This window comes from Hydractinia symbiolongicarpus, chromosome 3, assembly GCF_029227915.1.
Source record: "Hydractinia symbiolongicarpus strain clone_291-10 chromosome 3, HSymV2.1, whole genome shotgun sequence".
NCBI lineage: Eukaryota > Metazoa > Cnidaria > Hydrozoa > Anthoathecata > Hydractiniidae > Hydractinia > Hydractinia symbiolongicarpus.
In genome coordinates, this window is record NC_079877.1 from 20,220,037 (window position 1) to 20,235,819 (window position 15,783).

At 35.0% G+C, this 15,783-nt stretch overlaps 1 long non-coding RNA gene across 1 annotated transcript; it reads right to left on the minus strand.

Moving 5' to 3' along the window:
• Nucleotides 1–977: 977 nt before the first annotated feature.
• Nucleotides 978–2,887, minus strand: LOC130636160 (uncharacterized). Its single transcript, XR_008982232.1, has 2 exons — nt 2,659–2,887; nt 978–1,109 (listed from the first exon to the last, which is right to left on the minus strand). It is a non-coding gene; the product is annotated as an uncharacterized LOC130636160 (long non-coding RNA).
• Between the last annotated feature and the right edge of the window lie 12,896 nt (nt 2,888–15,783).

The window sequence follows — 15,783 nt, forward strand, 5'->3', positions numbered from 1 at the left end:
ATATGATTTTTTTTCTATCGAAATTTTGAGAATCTCAATAATTCTCTTGGTATACCTCGCGTGTAGCAAACGTGCTCCACAATTTCGCTTCGCTCGCTTCGCTCGCAAAGCTCAATTGCTTCGCAAAAAGAACTTTTAGAAAGTGTTTATTCTCGAGCATTTTTGTTGTCTGGGGATATTTATCCCTTGGTTGGTAAAAGTCTTCATCGGAATTCAGGTCCAGATATATACCTTCCATCTGAGGCGAGGTGTGAAGATAAAGGAATTATTGCTTCAAGGTGAGAAGTATGTTTTTTACTCTCCAACACACCTTGCATTTATTTAAAGGTTTTCAGTATATCTGCTACGAAAAGCTAGTTGGGGAGAGCTTTATACAACAGACTATTAAAACCAAATACAACTAGAAATTAAAAAAAAAGGTTGCGAAGCATTTCGCAGTTGCAAGCAAAATTAAACTATCCAATACTTTGTCCCTAGCGCTTCTTGTTTCTTTGGCGCTAACATCTTCCGAAATACATCAAAATTGAATATCATATAGAAGAACCCTGGGGACGAGGTAGGAAAATGAACGCTCTGCGGAACAATTCGTAGCTCAAAAACAGTTTTTTTTGCGAACAGACTGCGCGAGTATTTGATGTGCGTGTGGGATATTCTTTTCAAAATGTGCGAGAAAATTAGATTACGCGAAACTAACAAAAACGAATAACGCGTGTTAAAATTTTGTACCGCCTTTTCCCACAGAATGGTAAAAGTAAAGAGCGCAATACAAAATTACACTTTTAGCAGTATTCCGAAAGATATGTGATACATCGAGTTGTACAACCCGCAGAAGTTGGTCCTAACGTAACGATTTCGTAAATGACCTCACAACAAAACAGTATTTTTTTCACCTAAAAATACCGGCAGTAGAAGCCACAGAATCTGCTGGAACGAATTTCGAAAACTCACGGGAAACAATTAAAACAAAAACAAACAAATCAAAACAGTTTTTTAACTTTATCAAGATTTATTAAATAGCTTCAAATTTGGGCAGAAAACCAATAACGGATTCGCCTTCTTTTCACCACACGCATTAGAAGATTACATCACTCACTCCCATTGTACACAATCTAAAAGAAAAAGAAAACATTTTCATATAGTGAAGCTTCCAGTGCCTTTAAGGGATGGCCAAGTCAATGGAATTGAAAGCACTGTTTTTCATCTTATAAATAATTAAGGCTAATTCGGAAAAGTATAAAAGAAAAAAACTAAACAATTTGGCAACTTTACTAATTTTATACGCAAAGTTCCAACCATACCAACAGTTTCCAAATCTGACAAAATCATAAGTGTTTATTTTTTCAGAATTTGATTGATGCAAGGCCAAGGGAAATAAATAAGTTTATTGTCCTAGACCCATTTAAAAACATATGCTTCTCATCATTCAGTTTTTTTTCAACCAACATTAATGTAATCACCCAGAGGAAATTATAATGTCTCTTGTGTGTGTTTTAGAAGCTGAGTACACAAATACACAAATATTACAAGTGCTGAACTTTGGCAATCATATTTTGCAATCAGACACTTTTAAAAACTATGCTGAACCATGTCAATTATTAAATTCAGCACTAATAGAAAAGCACCTTGGATAGGATTCTTTGTTGGGCGAATAAAATGACTGACAAATGGTTTATCCTGAATGAAATAGTAATTTTTACACAAATAATTTAAAAAATAATGAACTTTGTTATGTGGGTTGTTCTCAAACACACGTGGGCGGTGGACAAAAAACTGTGATGTAATTTCTCTTGGTCTATTATTCCTGAGAATATTCTAAAATAAGAGGGTGTCAATAAGCTGCAAACAGCCACATATATAAGGGCGAGTTCGGGGAACTTTTCCAATTAAATTAGTGATTGTCTTCCAAAACCGCCCGCACTTTCCCGAACTTGCCTGGAGCATTTTCAAAATTCAATTCCTTGTAACACACCTTGTGGACGATAGTTGGAAAAAGATGCTTTAAGAGAAAGAAGTTAATAAAAATTAAAAGTTATTTATCAAGTAAATTTTATCAAAAAACCATCAAAAACAGTTCTTTTAAGAACTTTGCTACCACATACTTTAGTTTATGGTCTATGCGGGTTTTTTTGGGTGAATACTTCAATTTTTTGCTAAACGCTAAACTTGCCCAAAAACGCCTGCACGTTATACGGCGTATGCAGCTTATCAGCACCCTTGTTCTAAAATTACAAGCAGTTTCGAAGATGCCCACGCCGTTTAGAGGACGTGGTGCGGCTTGGGCATCCTAGAAGTTCTTTTGAATGACAGTTTTAATGTTTTAATGTCGTTTTAAACCTTTTTCTCAGGGAGGGTGTACAGAAAACTAATTCCTATTGACAATTACATTGCTGTTGGTTTGATAGCAAAAGTGGATATTTTTTTAATTACTGTAACAGGTTACTTATATAATAAATAAAAAATGATAAAAAACGGTTGGTCAGCTCACTCTAGCGCCCGCTATTTGTTTTGTCTGCGCCCTAGCTACAGGTTTTCCTATATCTGGCTATCAGTTAGGTAGTAATACAGCTTCTCCATATGTATTCTACAAATTACTTTCAATTCTTTTATACAAAACTGAGCTCTAGCTAGCTAGCTACCTTTCGTGTGATTAAGCCTTACCTTGATTTGGATAAAACCAATTAAAATTGATAATATTGTATTCTTACATCTTCTTAGAAACAATAAAATAAAACACAGCTCGGCGCGTTATAATTGTACAAATTACTTCAATTTTTCTTCAGGAAAGGGTACCTTACACAGGAGCTTTCCAATCCAACTAAAATCTCCAGAAAAAGCACAGCAACAAAAAAGCTTAAAATACACAAGTAAAGTTGATTAGAAACAGGACTAGCAATAAATTTTTTCAAAAGAAGAAAACCCTTTTAATACTATTATATTTCATTAAAATACAACTATAATAGTATTAGAAGCAAAATTGCAAAGTAATTAATTAATTATTTATACCATAACTAGCTATAATACAAAGAAATAAGGCATATTTTGGGTCTGTAAAATATACGTTTCTAAAATGCCGACTACCGTTTCTTGTTCACGGCATATTCCTCTTTGTGTGTTCAAGTTCGGCGGACGTATAGTCCGGACCAAAAGACGGGGGGGGGGGGTCAAAATCCGGGGGTGGGGGGGTACGAGCCGTACTTATTGCATTTTTTACTAAACTTATACTTTAACCCCTCGGTCCAAACTTATTTGTTTTATTAGAAAAAAAAATACCCTAGCTTTATGTGCAAAAATATCAGTCCTATTTCTTTACGCTGATTTTATATGATTTTTTTTCTATCGAAATTTTGAGAATCTCAATAATTCTCTTGGTATACCTCGCGTGTAGCAAACGTGCTCCACAATTTCGCTTCGCTCGCTTCGCTCGCAAAGCTCAATTGCTTCGCAAAAAGATTTAATTAGCTAATAGCTAGGGCTAATACACCTTTACGATAATTCGGAAAAAATAACACTCCATCGCAGCTTATTTTGCAATCAGAGAAGGTAAACATTACACTTTATAAGAGTTTATTAAGGAGAAAACACGTGATTTCGTGATAACTTTTCTTGCCACGTTTTGTTTTTAATGAAAAGTACACATAAGTTGTATCTTATTATTAACGTTTCCTGAAAATTTGAAAGAAATTGATACGACGGAAGTTAACAAACTGGAGAAAACACGCTTTCGTCTCTAACAAACTCTCATAAAAACACGAGTTTTACCTCCTTTTTTCCGATATTGTAAAACGATGGAGAGCCGTAGGAACGCATGTACAATTGAATTATCATAAAGGTGTATTGTTTTTGTAATATGAGCTTTGAACAGAATTTTCAGCATTGTGGAGGAATTCTTTCTCAATTAATATTTGTGTTGTTATTAGAAGCAAGAACTTGACATCTGGATAAGTAAGGTTGGTGATGAAAATAAACAACTCTTGGAATGGCTATTAAGAAACAAAGTTTGTTGAGTAAAAGGTCATGGTAAAATATATTATTTTTAGATCCAATCCATCAGGAGACTGTCTATACAGCTCAGCATCGTTGGTATTGGTATAGGTGATAATTCTCTTGTTGATGTTTTGAGAATCTTGACATCCATAGAACTTTTCTTGCATCCTTCCTTTTATTCCAATCATCCTTGTTTTCAATTTGCTTTTAAAAACCAAAAGGCAAATAATTTTTTATCTGAGAAAAGTTTATTCAGATTTTCCCTTTCCCATATTGTTTGTGATATGACTCTTTCTCCTGAGGAGGCAGTTAAAGCAGAAGCAATCAACAACTGTACCCCCAAGACATGGTTTCCTTTTCTATCAATACTTGCCTTGTCAACAGTAATAAAGAGAAAAATTAACACATTTTACCCACAATTCGGCTTGTAACAGTTTGTCACAACTTTCTTTACACAGTGTATATTGCCACACCCATCTATTTCACCTGATGAAGATTAGTTAAAAATTTTATTTTGTTATGAAGATATTGTTAAGTCTGGTGTAGACTTCAAGCCAAATCATTACGTTCCCCTTTTTCCAGGTTGCAACTTTCTTAACTGAAAGTTGCATTTTCCTATTTCAGCAAGCAAAAAGCAGTAAAAAGCCCTTCTTAATTCTTCTTTTAAAGTTCAAACGAAACTTGAGTTTAGCCCTGTGAATAAACAAATATATCTGAACACATACATGGGTTGAGGTGTGTTTGTATCATATCACATGTATGTATATTTTATCTTCATTATCCTGATCTTTCCATATTCTTATTGTTTTTGTTATTATTGTGTTTTATTTTGCTGTCCATGGCTGGTGTGATCATTTGATTCACCTAGTCATGCTGATGAAGCCTGATATTGGCAGAAACAGCAGGAGTTTATAAATAATGAAATATATTCACAATTGTCTTACTTTATTGTAATTAATCCCTGTTAATTTTAGTGGTTTTATCTATCTAAAATAAGACGTGTAAGACGGAGGTTTGATTCTTATAAAAGATGTTCTTAGGAGATTTTGTTATAGCTTAGCGTTTCTTTTGGTCAATTTTATTAATAACTAGATAAATCGGAAGACAATTTTCGGCGATTTTTGTAACCGCAAAGCTTAAAATTTAGCCCCCAGCTGCTAAATTCAAGACTCAGTCTTGACTAAGTCTTGAAAAAGTCTGGATCCGCCCCTGCTTGCTGCAGTTGAGAAGTATGCGTCTCACCCTAGTGTCCTCTTCATTAAATCAAAGAAACAGACACATACTTTTGAGTTGTCTCCAATTTGTGAGGATGTCATGTTTAAGGAAATTCTTGCGTTAGATGATAGCAAGAAAGTCAGTGGTTCGATTCCAAAGAAGATGCTTAAATTAGCTGCTAGATATTGTGTTCCAGTACTTACAAAATGTTTTAACAGTTCTATTATTGACAGTTCTGTTTTTCCTAGTCTTTTATCTTTGGCAGAGATAATCCCTTTATATAAAAAGGGTAGCTCCACAGACAAGGTAAATTATAGACCTGTCAGTTTGTTACCGACTGTTTCCAAAGTTTTTGAGAGAATTTTAGCCAAACAACTGTTACCATTCTTCAACACCTTTTTGTCTAAATATCTTTGTGGATTTCGAAAGAGTTACAGCTGTCAGTATGCTATTTTAAACATGCTTCAAAAGTGGCAAAAATGTCAATGTCAAAATCTGGAAAAGTCGGTGCAGTTTTTATGGATTTATCCAAAGCGTTTGATTGTCTCCCTTTTGGTCTTTTAATTGCAAAACTGGAGGCATATGGCGTTGGATATAGTACATTAAAGCTTGTACTGAGCTATCTATCAAACAGGAAACATCGAGTGAGGTTAGGCTCCTCGGTTAGTGAGTGGTTAGAAATTTTGTTAGGAGTTCCTCAAGGCTCTGTCCTAGGACCGATATTATTCAATGTGTTTATTAATGATTTGTTGTTCCTGTTATTAGAGGGTGATATCTGCAACTTTGCCGACGACAACACCATTTTTAGTTGTAAGAGTAGCATTACTGCTGTTCTAGAAAGTTTGCACTCTGACATAGTCAAAGTGGTAAACTGGTTCAACTCAAATGGTATGGTTGCAAATCCAAGCAAGTTTCAGATGATAATTCTGGGAGCTGATGTTGGCAATATCAGCATTCAGATTGGCTCATCTTCTATTGCTCCATCAAAACAAGTTAAGTTACTAGGTATTACTCTGGATGAAAAACCTTCATTTTACCCTCACGTAAAAGGGATGTGCAAAAGTGCTTCCTCAAAGACAAAAGCACTCCTGAGGATACGAAATTTTCTCAAACAGGATCAGATTGATTTATTATTTAACTCATTTATTTTACCTTGTTTCAATTATTGCCCCCTTGTATGAATGTTCTGCAGCAAACAGGCACACAATCTCATTTCGGCAACCCATAAAAGAGCGTTGTGTGCAAAAACTGGTCTGGTGCAGAAAACCTATACAGAAATACTGGAATTATCTAGTATGATGCCTATCCATGATAGAAATCTGAAAAGCCTTGTAACTGAAGTTTAAAAGTGTCTTCATGGATTGAACCCTAAACTAATGTGGGATATTTTTCGAAAGAAGGAGACTACTTACAGTCTTAGGCGTGGTACTGTACTGGTCATTCCACCTTCTAAAAGCAGTATCGGGCAGAATTCTTTTCAATTTCGCGCTAGCCTAGCCTGGAATTACCTACCTGCGTGTGTCAAAAATGTGACAGATCTAAAAGAATTCAAATCTGTTATCAGGCACGTTGAAATATACTGCCAATGTAAACTCTGTGCTGCTCATTCGGGGATCAATCGATGATTTATTTTAGTATTTTTTTTGTATTTTTATCACTTAGTATTTACATGTTTTAATTTGATAGTTGGCATAAATTAGTACTTTGTAACTATACTGGATCCAACTTTAAATAAATAAATAAATAAATAAAAAAAAATCCAACAAGAACCTTAAGGTGACGGTATACCTTTTGAGCATGGTTTTTTAAATCGCGATTTTTTCAGCGATAGTTAATCATAGTTTATTCATTCATACATCACCATAAGGCATTTTGAACCACCTATCAAATGGTATAAAAATAATTTGAAACTTTTTAACTTTTTAAGTACGGAGACGTTTTTGAAACACACCCTACCTTCAAAAAAGCGACTTCATTTACAAAACTACTTCGTTTCCAAATCTCATTCGATGTTCTATAAAATCGTGATAGATGTATGTAAAAACGATTTTTTAATTATTTCCCACAAAGTTTTTGATTTATTTTACTTTTTCTAAAAAAGCCATTTTTTAACTTAAACTTTTGCCTGGTGATGTAATATCTAGAGAATTGTTGATTTTTTTAAAATAAAAAAATATCGCTTTTAGATAAACACATCGGCTACAGCACAGTAGCACTCTCCCTTGTAGATCTTCTGTGGTTTTGTAAAAGAGATTTGATATGTAATAGATGGTATACGAAAAAAACAACACTACGAGAAAGTGTTTTAAAGATTTTTTAAAATATCACACCTTTCATGCATACTCATAATGATGGTGATACTTTCACACTTCCGAGGCGATGAATATTCAGAAGGTTGTCCTTTTAAATTTTATTATTCGCAAAGACGTGACTGAGAATACCATAGAAATAGAACTTTCTAAGTCGTTTAACATTTTTCTGTGACTTGCAGAAACAGAACAGGATGGCATACATTTTTAGAAATGAAAGTGTTTTTTTTTCAGATGCAATAGTCATTTCTTTTCGGAAAGGAAATATAATTTATTTTTAAAAGTTATACTCAAGAGGATGATAAGTGTTAAAACATTCACTCTTAACTCTTATTCAATTTAAGGTGTGAAAGACCGATCAGAAAAGAAAGTTAGTTATTTGGATAAAAACAATATTCCCCTTCGAAAAATAAATAAATAGTTTCACCATTGGGAAGATCGTCGTTTCTTTAGTGTAAATGGCTAATAAAAAAAATCGATTTTTTGATACAGTAAAGGTATACCGTCACCTTAACCAACCTCTCACAGATACAATCATGAAAGAAATCACACCAGGCATCAAGATGAGGAGGAAGGTAATCTATAGCTTCAGCTGCAACATTTTCAAAGGTGAAGGCGAGGTATCTGCATATAGGTAGACCAACGGTACACAAGGATCCCTCTTTAGTCTCGCCGAAATCACAGCATTCATAGAAGAATGTGAGATGAAGCGCATTGATACTGAAGATGTCGGGTTTTTGAGTAAAGCATACCTTCTGACAAAGAGAATTATTAAAATCTCAGGTTTGTAAGGGAAACTAGTGTTCAAGCATGTGCAAATCAAGATCATAAGCACAAGGGATTCACTGTTCGAGTGCAGACCTTTTCGGGACTAGTTGCGGAAGAAGTGGTGTATATGTAGTTTTGACAAGGAAAATGAAAGAACAGACAACTTGTGCATGTGGCGATGTCTTGCCATACACTACCGTGACGATAGAAAGCAGCGCGAGGGGCACTTAAACTAACACGCGAGTACTACCAGACTTCGAAGCTAACGCGGGAAGATGTCAGTTGTACAAAATTGGTAGATATGGAGGGTATCGCGAAGCACTTCAAGATCCACAACAGAGTGTATGAACCAAACAAAGACGCCGTGGCAACTCGTCTTTAGCTAGAACCAACATGGAGGGGTTGGAGGATATCGCCCTTGGAATGTTGGAAGGACCATGCTTCTACATCAAAAGGATCGAGGCTTCAATAAAAACACTGGATTGCGAGGATTGTGGTCAGTTATTTGCGCAAGCTTGCAATCTAACAAGGCACAAGAAGAATTATTGCAAAGAACACAAGACGACAATCATCTGAAAAAGTCAGAAGGTAAAGTGTATACCAAGCAAGTCAGAGAAGGTGTTTTACGGAGAGAATTTTATTTACGCTGCATCGCAAAATGCCGATGGAAACAGGAAGGCACGTACACCATGAACTTTGTGGACACGGAGAAAAACACGTCATACGTGAACAAAAATAAGAGCTCAAAGTAGACGGGCAAGAGCCTACAACAAAGACTGTCTACGAATATCACAGTTGCAAATGACACGGATGCCCCTGTCAGCCCGAAACCAATACATACCGTTACAAGAAGGTGAAAAAAAAGGAGAAAGTTATACAGGAACTAAGCTACAACCTTGTCACGATCTGGGAGTGCAAAAATCCACCCAGGGCGAAACAACATTTTAAGAATGAGTTTACATCGTAACATCACTACGTTCTTGACTTAAAGGCTCTTCTGGCACCCACGAATAAGTAGCAAACAGCAGACCTTACGTACATATCAGAGCACGTACCAATGAGCTTTGCTATTCACAATAGTGTGAATGATGAACCAACATTCATAAAGCACGAGGAACCCAAAGTTCTGGAGAAACGATTCATTTAAGAGCTGGAAAAGAGGTGTGGAAAAATCCACAGGCGCAGAGACAGACAGAATACGTCTATTATTAAAGAGACTAGTCGTTAACCCGTGGAAAAATCGACGGGGTCGTCCGTCTTTTAAATTTACCCGTCGCAACAAAGTGGATAAAAATATATGGCATTTGATATTCGTGTTTCCGTAGCACGTCTTTCAAACTCGGCGAAAGGTCCGCGCAGAGACAGACAAAATACGGCTATTACTAGCCATAGTTACCACTAATGCGCCGCGAATTGCTAATAACGATTTTAAAAATACAAATTTAGAACGGGATCGAAATTTAAAATGGAAAATGGTGGGTGTTTCATGTAACTGCGTGATTACGGGTATGATAACAGAAATGCAGAACGGAATCGAATAGAGACTTGTGGATAGGCTTATTGCTCAGGGGAAAAATTATAAATAAGAAGCCCTGCGGCTTGAAGATTTCTGTCATTATTAGAAGATTCTGAAATTTGAAATATAGACTTTGAAAACGGAGAACAATGAGGTAAACAAATCATAAGTATCCTAATTCTCAATTATTATTGTCACTAACCTAAAATACAACATAATAAATAAAAATTAAGAAATAATTTTTTTACATATATATAGTATATATTCTAAAAACTTTAACTGGATATTTTTATAACTAATCTGAAAAATTCTTGAAATTCTAGGATACAGATTGTTTTGTATGAACTTGACGATTACATATAACAACTTCTGAACAAGTTCAATTTCAATGAATTATTACTCAATAATTTACCAATAAAATCCTTTAACATTTATTCTCTCGAAGATTTTTCGAAAATGCTGATGGTGCATGGTTTATTAACAGTTCATGTGAAAAAGAAAGTACATTTAAAAATAAGAAACAAGAATACAATTTTACCAGGAACTGAATTAATACCAGGTTGTGTAATTATTGTCTACCTTTTTGATTTGAAGTGAGAATTTATTAAAAAGATACAAATCAATGCCATGTGATGCACAAGGTATATTATATTAATATATGTACATAAATTTAGTCAAGCTGGCTATCGATATCATTGTTAAACAACATGCACAATTAATAAATTTGTCAAACTTATAAATTGATAGTCTTTTCATGAGATTTTTATAATCAAGTCTTTTCTAAGTAATCTTAGAAAAATATATTGTGATACTTTAGGTAAGGTCAAGAAAGTTTTCCAAGAAAATTAGGAGAACTGATAATTAGCCAGTAACAGAATGGTTAGCCGATGCAGAATAATTATATATAGGATGTGTACAGTATAATTAGTCGCTCATACAGCTAATTATACGATATAAATTTTTTTGACTTAAATTTCCACACATTTCTTCGTTATCGATCTCCCCATAGCCATCTATATTTATATAGATCCACATAAAGATGTACTTCAATTAAAACCAAAAATAGGAACAAGAAACGCTTGTACCAAGAAGATAATAGTGTTAATGTAGCAGTATGTCATGTTATTTAACAAGAAACTATTCTCATTTCAAGAAAAACCATGAAAAAGTGAAGAACACAAAGAAGCCTGTAACAACAATTATACTGTCGGTAGCGTATAGTTATACTGCAACGGCTAACTATCATGTTATTGGCTAATTATTAGTTCACCTTGACTGTTCAGTGCAAGCAACAATAAATTTTTGTCAAGCTTTGACAACTTTTCTGCAGGAGATATAAAAATCCTTTGACGAATATCTTTTTACCTGATAGCAATAGCCTCACAAAGGTTTCTTCGGAAGTTATTTTAGCCCTATTTTTCTCAAAAGAACGGGAGTCGGGTATCCAGCCCCTCATGAGAAAAAGAGGGTGCTGATAAGCTGCAAACGCGGCGGTGACACCGTAGATTAGTGGTTATAGCTCTCGTACTCTGTGCGGGAGACCGGGGTTCGATCCCTCTTGGCGGCGATTCAACATGGGCGAGTGAATGTTACCATAGCCCCGGGTTAACCCAAGCCATGTGAGGGAAATTGGGGAGATGGCACATTATGTGGGTCGATGTTGCCGGGAGTTGTCTAGTAGAGCGCAGGCCCTAATTGGGTCTGCGTAGCTCAAAAAAAGCATTAAATACTCTAGGACTCTCCATCTAAGCCATGGCCCCTCCTGGAAATAATAGACAGGGTATATCCCTCGATATTTGTGAGGCTAGCCATGTAAAAATATACACATCTACGCCCGCATATAAAAGGGGGAGTTTGGCGGCTTTTTGAATGAAATTATTGGTTGTCCTCTGAAACTCCCTAACTTTTTTACAACTTTTTACGGCGTATGCGGCTTATCATCACCCTTGTTGATAAAATTAAGCAAAGCAGGACAAAGGTTTTTTAAAGGTAATTAAAGCACTATTTTGTGTAGCTAGCTAGCTGGCTAGCTTGATGTATAGCTAGTAAAAGTAATTTTAGAGGAATTTAAAAATAGATTTAGCTCCCTAGCTACATCAGTAAAGCTACTAAGGCAAGACCAGTCAGGGAAAACAGCAAATTAGGCTATGTAACCTAATTAGGCTATCATCTCCTATTTAAGCCATGCTGATAGCCTAATTAGGATATCACATTTTCAACTTTTGCAAAAAAAATTCGCGTCCATATTACATGTTGTTTTGGTTCTTACCAATGCTGCGCCTAACTCATCAAAATTTCAACGAAAACTAACGACGGGTAGACGAAATATTTAATTCCTGCGAGAATGACCTAATTAGGACATCAAATAGCCTAATAAGGATGTCAAACGAAATGTGGTTTTCAAAATGGCGGTTGCAGAAAGACAATGTTTGGCCGGAAAGAAACTCCTAGTTAGGCCATCATATGCTAATTAGACTATGCGCAAAATATTTTGCCGATTTTGGTCAATATCTTTTAGTTCCGTCGTACAAATGCGACGATTTTTTCAAATATCAAAGTTTTGAAATTTAGCTGCACAAAGAGAGTGAAATAAAGATGCGGATAGCGCGTTAACGGTGATTTTTTTTTTGCTTTTAAAAAATTTTCATAGCCTAATAAGGATAGCATAGCCAAGTTAGGTTAGGAATCCTTCTCCTAATTTGGCGAATAGCCTAATTAGTTTATGATATCCTAATTTGCTGTTTTCCCTGACTGAAGACCAACAGAATGTAAGCAGTTTTAGTCATGGCCGTATATACACGAAATCTTTACAGATAATTGACATCAAAATGTACCTTAACATCAGATAACAACCTTAACATGTAACATTCTTCTTCACAAGAAGAAGAAGGCAAGTATTGACATTATACAGCATTAATAAAAAGTTCAAAAAATGCATCAACGGCACAAGAAAACTTCCCAGTTATAAATTTCGATGCATCCCTAAATTGCGGCCTTTGGATCAACGCCGGGAACCGTCCTAAGTTTAATTTCATATAAGACATAAGTAACCCTTCCACTTATTTACCGTTAACAGGTTTAGCAACAACGTGATTCAGACAAAAACAAATCTATTCTTGAAGATAAATTTACGTGGGCTGCAGCGATTTAAGCACATTAAACGAGGCAAAGGAAGCCTCATATTACAAAGCTCCATAATTAGCATAACAAAAGAATCTCGCTTAACATTTTTTATCGCATTCAAATCTTTATAGACAACAAGGACACCGTGACAAAAACAGATTTGCTCGATGAGTGTTTTTTTTTTGTCTTGGTGGTACCACACACATAGGTTGTGTTATATCAGAGCCGGGTTGGAAGATCGAGCAGAAGTCCCCCGCGAAATAGAGAGTGGAAAACATTTTTCTGCCATACACAACACAAACACTATATACCCGCGGTCCGCTAAATGTGCGCCCCTTTGGCGGGGCCCAATTAAAGAGACTAGTCGATAAAGCCCGTGGAAAAATCCACTGAGGCAGGATAAAAATGAAAAAGAAGCGTCATTTGAATTTTGATGACGTCAGCAACCCATCCACAAACAATAAAAATAAAATAATAACCATGTTTTCACGTTGCCTCTATTGTGTAGAACTTAAACTGCTGATCCAGAAAATGTAAATGATCATGTGCTTTTGATGAGCGGTTAATGAGATATAAGGGTTTAAAAATTTTGCTGACGTCAGCAATGGCCCGTTACAACCCCAATTTTTTTTAGAAATTTGTATACCTGCTGCCTTCATTGTAGAGATCTTGAAACGCTGATCAAGAAAATGTATAGGATCGTGTACTTTTGACAAACGGTTGCAGAGATATTAGGGTTTGGAGGTTTCTTGGTGACGTCATCAATCTGTCCATTCCAAAACGGATTCGGGGATCCAGGTTTGGGAAAATTACCCAAATTGTTCCTAGGTGGTCCCTAGTTACCCACGCGGTGAAAAATCATTGACGTCACTATCTCGTCTCCAAGTTATTTGGCCTCAAAGTTTTAAGTGCACTGTAACGGCTTCATTAATTTAATATAAGATACTAGTCGATAAGGCCAGTGGAGAAATCCACTTAGGCAGAAGGACAATGGGAAAATAGGTTCTTTTAGATGTTTTTCTGACGTCAGCAGTGTATATACAAAAAAATGTTCTTAAAATCTTACACAAAATGTCAAATATCAAATCACATTAAATCCTCCACACAAATCTTACACAAAAAAAAAAGAACAGCTTGCAAGGTGTAAAATCTAGTTGATAAAAAGTTACAACAACGACACTCACAACATCGACACTCACAACACTAAACTCACAAAACCGACAGTAAGAAGACCAACAGTTACAACACCAACAGTCACAACACGGATAATAACAATTTCAAAAATAACGCATCTCAAATATTTACATCTTATAAGTGATTATGTTGAAAACCCTCAGTATTTTATTCTGAAGTGTCAAAAAGGAGGCCTCCAAGAGTTAGCAAAAATAAGTTTTTTATACATTTTAAATATTGTTTTTCCCTTACGCTTATACAAAAATATGAAAAAGCCGTAGTTAGGAAAACATAAAATTTAAATCTAGAAAAGTCAGTCATTTTAGATGCATTACCATCCTCTCCCACAAAAATTTACACAAAATGTAAAAATCAACCAGTTAAGAACACAAAAATTTTCTCTTTTAGTTCCGCACTGCCCTTTACCAACAATTTTAAACATAATGTCAAAAAATCAATGAGCAAAGAATAAACTTGAATCAACAAAGATTATGTGTAGAGCTTGAAACACTAATCAAAATAATGTTAGAATCAAGTACAACACTAACAATAATAATAAAGTCAGAAATAACACATCTCAAATATTTACTTCGTTGAAAACCTTTAATATTTCAATCAGAAGTGTCAAAAAACATCAAATTTATATCTGGAAAACATTTATTCAATTACATACTATCCTGTTTCCCAAAAATATACACAAATTGTAAAAATTAACAGGTTAAGAACACAAAAAAATTTTCCTTTGTATGATGATCTGTAGTTACCTTTACCAACCATTTTAAACGTGAATGTCAAAAATAAATAAGGAGTAAATTTGAATCAACAAAGATATTACTTTTGGAAAACAGAGTGTATATACGGTCCGTCCTCACACAAGTTAACACAAAATGTAAAACAGCTCGGTTTTTGAGGAGCACATCCAAATCAACAAAAATCAGTTCATTTAGCATGTTCTATATTGCTATTGCCCATAAATCTTCCACAAAAAGGTTATGAAACACATCAAATTATAGAAAAATCAGGCATTTCATAAAATATAAAAAACAAAAAAGTTTTTTCATCATCACCAAAAACAGTTATATATATATTACCACAATTATAAAATTCTTAACAAAAACGTGAAACCATGGAATTTTCTTCCAGCAAAAATGACATCACATACAGTTTAGTTCTCCCCAACAAAAGTTTATAATACGAACTATGAAAAAGCCATTAGCTTACACAACAGCCTTTAGTGGAGGCCAATTCTACAAAATTTGTGCTTTCAGTATATTGCATGTGGTCTTTTTCCCACAAAAGTTTACAGAAAATTTTAAAAAACAGCAGTTTGCAACACAAACAAAAACACGAACAACCTTCCCGAACCGAACGACCATCCTCTCATAAATTAAAATAAAGTCAAAAACCCATGTAAATTTCCAATCAAATGTCTAGCTACACCCCCCTGTAAAAATAACCTGGCATTTTACATGTAGGCTGACGAAAGTTAAACAGGATGTCAGAAACAAAACAATAAAAAATAACTTAACACACACGCTTTAAATTCTGGAGAAAAAAAATATTCCACTTGTCATATTGCACGTGGTCCCTTTGTAAAGTTTACAGGAAATGCGAAAAGAAATATAAAATACATCTGCAAAAGTTCAAGTCTTTAAAGATTTTGTAGGTAGGTAGCTAGAACATAATTCGTGCTCA